Genomic DNA, 5,000 nt, shown 5'->3' with positions numbered 1-5,000 from the left:
GGCTTTTATTTACAAAAAAAAAAGTATGGCCACTCAGTCAACATTGACAACAACATGACAAAATATTCTGTAACAATGTAAACATTTAAAACTTTTAACATTTAACAAAATTAAAAGTAGCTTATTTGCTTTTTAATGTGCAAATATAAAAGTAAACATCCAGTGCAAATCTTAATATTCTGCAATAGTATAAGCATTTCAAAAGTAAAAGTATTGCTTATTTTGCTTTAAAATGTGCAAAAATAAAAATAAACATCCAATACAAAAAAGTGCAAAACGAAATATTCTGTAACAACAGTGTAAACATTTCAACAAGTATTGCTTATTTGCTAAAATGTGCAAAAAATTTGCTAAAATGTGCAAAAATAAAGATAAACATCCAATACAAAAAAGTGCCAATCTAAATATTCTGGAGCACTGTAAACATTAAGTATTGCTTTTAAAATGTGCAAAATAAACATCCAGTCCAACACAGTACACAATAACCAATTCTACTCATTCCAGTGAGTGACTAACAGTTGTAATGAAGAAAGGTTAGCATGTCTACTTGCTTTGCTTCTTTTCTTGTTTACAATATTCCCAGCAGCTGAAAATAGGCTCTCAGAAGGGGTCGATGTGGCTGGAACTGAGAGGTAATTAGCCTTCACCTCAAACCAGGACTGCGAGCGAGCTGAGCTGCAGTTTAAGTTTCTAGTAGGTCAACGGGCTCATAGTGATGTTACTAGTAGTTGACTGGGAGGTGTTTATTATCATTTGGGGAGAGTCCACTGCCTGATGCTCACCTGCTAAACACCTATCTGCTCGACGCTGAAGCGCTGACTACATGCGCTATGAATACGCACTGCTGATTGGCTGATAATGCTTCGTGTGTACCAATCAGATGGTTGTGTGGGTGGGACAATGCTGCGTGTGTACCAATCAGATGGTTGTATGGATGGGACAATGCTGCGTGCTGAGACCGAGGCAGAGGAGCAAAGCAACTTGTTAAGACTTTAGCAGCTAAAGTTAGCTTTAGCTTAGAAACTCGTTCGGTACACCCCCGTACCGAACCGAAAGCCCCGTACCGAAACGGTTCAATACAAAACACATACCATTACACCCCTAGCAGATACAAATGACACATTCATGTTTTTGTGTAATGATGACAACGTATGCTAACACGGACGATTGACTAGTTGATGGTTGATGGTTTTCTTTTCAAATGTTCGTTCATAGCCGTTGTGCTGCTATGATAGGCCATTTCCGCTCGACACAGTGTGCATACAACAACATTATTAGGCTGTGTATTGAAATACTCCCACACTTTTGACGACTTTTGGCGTGCGTTTTTCCCCTCGCTCGCACAGTCTGCTTTGCGCTCCGCCATGACGGTAGTGTGACGTAAATATGCGACGCGTCGACGCACAAAAACGGCGTCGACGTATTTACGTAACCGATGACGTCGACTAAGTCGACGCGTCGTTTCAGCCTTAAACAAGTCAGTAAATAGTAATAAACCTCCCAGAAGATGACCCCGTTTGCTTTGGCGGAAAAAACATGTCGTAATAATGATCTATTTATGCTCTTTGACACAGGGGAAACACAGCCTCAAAGGTTCCGAGGTCTTCATCTTACGGGACAACATTAGCCAAAAAAACATATTTTGAAAGCATTTATTTAAAATAAATAAATTCTGAGCCACAAAAACAGATACTTTAGCATGAATATGCTTCTGTAGCCCTTTAAATTGGGAATCGTGCAAATTGGGGCACTAGTGTAATAACACATAGCCTTGCGACGGCATTATCCGTGAACTAGCTTCAACGTCAGCAGCTGAATTGCTTTTGAGTTTGTAATGCACAACGTGATGGGACTCTAATCTGTACTGACTGAAAAACATGATTATATTATATTACAGTATGTGTAACGTACTGATCCACATTTCATGTTTTGTTTGGACACAGCTAGCTTGACAGTGTATGTACTGTTGTCATGATCCGTGGTCCGGATCATGTTTTGATTAGTTATGTTCTGTTTTGGACTTCTTTAGTTCCCGTTTGTGCTTCCTTGTTTGTTTTGTCACCATGGCGACTCATTGTGTTCACCCGTCTCTGATTAGTGCTCGCCCGCTCACTTGCTTCCCGAGCACTAATCAGAGGCATTATTTAAGTTTGTCTTAGCTAGTCAGTCGGCCTGGCTTCATTGTTTGTGTCACACCTGTTCCAAGTAAGTTTTCTTGTTCCACGCCATCGCTTCTGTTAATTCTTAGCTTCTCGTGTTTATAGGCACGCCTGCCTTTTTTGTTCTGCGCCTGTGTTTTGCTAGTTGGGTGATTTATGTCTAATAAATCAAATCCTACCTTTACGCCTTCATCCGAAGCCGTCCTTTTTGCATCTTGGGAGAACAACCGCGCAGCAAGCTGCGACCCGATCGTGACAACTGTAGTAATAACAAGCATGAAGTGCTGCATGTATCATGATCAATATTGTAGTGACTCACTTGATGGACAGTTGTCTGTTTGGTCAAGCTGGCTGGGGAAGTTTTTTTCCAGTTGATTTTGGGTAAGCACGCCATTTGTGTCGGCATAGATTGCCTCCGAGCTCCACATTTGCAGTGTCAAGTTTTACCCTCTCTTCGTGCTCGCTTTTATCACCAGCAGTTCATCCTCCCTATATTCAGGTTCAAACAGATAAGGTTGTGAACCCTCATTTGTCCAAAAATAGTCGTCTTTGTTGTCTGTTACCAAGTCTGCTATGATTAGTAAACACTAAGGGTGTAATGGTACGTGTATTTGTATTGAACCGTTTCGGTACGGGGGGTTCGGATCGGAACGGAGGTGCACCGAACGAGTTACCACACTGTGACGTAACATTATCAGGTAATGAGAAGGGACCTTTATTTTGAAGGCGAGTTGCTCCCTCCTCTAGTTTCCGGTAGTCTCCGCGCGACAGGCAGAAGCTCACTCGTTTACACACGAGACGGATTTATGTGTTTCAGCGCTCCAAGTTTGTTGTTTCTTCCCACAAAGTGCCTTGGAAACATTGTCTGTAAGTCCTGTGTCTGTTTTATGAGTGACATGAAGACGTTGTGTGCGCGTGTAAATGTAGAAATAGTACTGTGCGACGATTAGGGATGATGTTCGAAACCGGTTCTCCCGGTTGTTTGATAAGAAAAGAACAGATTCCATGGACTCGAATCCCTTTTTGAGAACCGGTTCCCGTTATCGAGGCCACTATAGTAAAGAAAAAGAGTTGGTTCTTTATTAGAATCCCTGGGAACGAATCCCGTCCCACAGGAAATGCCCCTGTGGGACATCACAGGAAATGACGTAGCTCAGTCTAATGACTGAGCTACGTCATATCCTGTGATGTCACAAGCAGCAAAAATAATGGACCGGAAAAAACGCCTCAAGGCATGGCTTCATTTTACAAAAAAATACGGCGAGGAAACGGCAATATGCAATTATTGCCAGGCTTCGCTCTCATGTAAGGGGGGGGAAGTACAACAAGCATGTTGAAACATTTTCAGGCTGCACATAACCTGAACGTTCGAGAACTGTGTCGTGTCTTCGACACGTGGAGAAGCAGCGACAGAGATGACGAAGCGCGCCCCTCTTCCTTTGCTTCAAACCTGCAGCCCCAGCTCCAGTGATAGTACTGGTGAGTAACTAACGTTAACTGTTGCCGGTTAATTTCCATATTTGCTCACTTGTAGCCTTTAGGCTAAAATAAGGTTACCTCTTATGTCAACCAGGACTGCAGTAATGTTAGCTAGACTAACGTTACATAAGCATAGTCAGTGGCTAACGGTAACGTTAACGTTAGCCTTTTTGTATGTGTCTGATAACGTTAACGGTATCTTGTAGCCTACACCACTCCAGAGATTGCAGGTCTGTCTAATAAACTAGTGCTTTCTTTCTTTCTTTAGTTTATTTCGTGCATGAACACACTTACAGCATAATACATCACAGTTTCATATAATTTCACTTTACATCATGTCCGAAAAGGAGTAGGAAGAAGTAAAGCTTATTTAATCCTACCCCTTTTCCCACTTCAGAGCGTTTACAAATATATACATCATTTACTGACCTTTTTATAATAAAATAACATCTGTGAATTAGTATATACAACAGTTGTGTAATATATAATTAATTAATTCAGTCATTATTAATATACTGAGATGAAGAATATCTTATTTTCAATAAGGTTGAAAGTATTTCTCATAATTCTTCATTGTACTTTGTAAGCACTATTAATTTGAACAACCTCTTAAAGTGGATCATATCAGTACAATGTTTAACTTCATTACTTAATCCAGTCCATCATTTAATCCCACATATTAATGCTAAAGACTTAATAACAGACACCCTAGTCTTCACATTCCGCTAATTTCCCCCCTAATTCTATGCTGTGTCTGTCCCTCATTTTCCCTCTAAGACAAGGACGTGCAGTCATTCCTGGAGGAGACCACACTGATGGATCCTAGGTTTGGATACAGAATGGAGGAGGATGTCGTCAAACATCTGTGTGTCCAAGTTAATACCACGCCAAGTGAACATGTTTTTTTCCACCGTTGGCGACACGATTAGCGAAGAGCGGGTCAGACTTGATCCTGAAAAAGCAGACATGCTAATTTTTTTGAAGAATAATTGTTGATTGATGACTGTGGCGTTCTTAGTGTCATAGTGTGTGTAGTTAGTATGTTCCAATAGCAGCAGAAGTGCACTTTTTGGAGAGCTGTATTATTTTCAGTTTTGTGCCCAAGGGACTGATTTTATTTAACACTATATTATTATTTATACACCTATAGTGATCACAGAGACAGGTTGTTTTTGTGTTACTGTATATATATGTTTTTCTGAAAAATCCCACTTAATATACTTTAGGTAACAACAGTCAATTTTTTTTTTTTTTTTTTTTTTTTGTAGGGGGGCATCGGTCAATGTTTTTTTTTTTATAAAATAAAAGTGAGCTTTTGTTAAACCAAATATTGTTTCTTTCCATATACAACAACTTATCTGG

The 5,000-nt window shown here is 40.1% G+C and overlaps 1 protein-coding gene across 6 annotated transcripts in view; it reads right to left on the bottom strand.

Moving 5' to 3' along the window:
- Nucleotides 1-5,000, bottom strand: part of kmt2e (lysine (K)-specific methyltransferase 2E) — a 55,921-nt gene that overhangs the window by 26,099 nt on the left and 24,822 nt on the right. Inside the window, exons 3-4 of one of the 6 annotated variants that reach the window (XM_062064757.1) lie at nucleotides 2,479-2,644; nucleotides 2,339-2,418 (exon numbers count right to left, since the gene is read on the bottom strand). The exons of 3 other annotated variants lie outside the window; for them this stretch is intronic. The gene's annotated coding sequence lies outside the window, so the exon portion shown is untranslated. Of the gene's footprint in view, nucleotides 1-2,338; nucleotides 2,419-2,478; nucleotides 2,649-5,000 lie in introns of all 6 variants that reach the window. 2 more of the 6 variants (XM_062064756.1, XM_062064758.1) reach the window with 2 other exon arrangements.

This window comes from Entelurus aequoreus, linkage group LG12 (assembly GCF_033978785.1).
Source record: "Entelurus aequoreus isolate RoL-2023_Sb linkage group LG12, RoL_Eaeq_v1.1, whole genome shotgun sequence".
Taxonomy (NCBI): domain Eukaryota; kingdom Metazoa; phylum Chordata; class Actinopteri; order Syngnathiformes; family Syngnathidae; genus Entelurus; species Entelurus aequoreus.
This window is presented reverse-complemented; position numbering and strand designations above follow the sequence as displayed.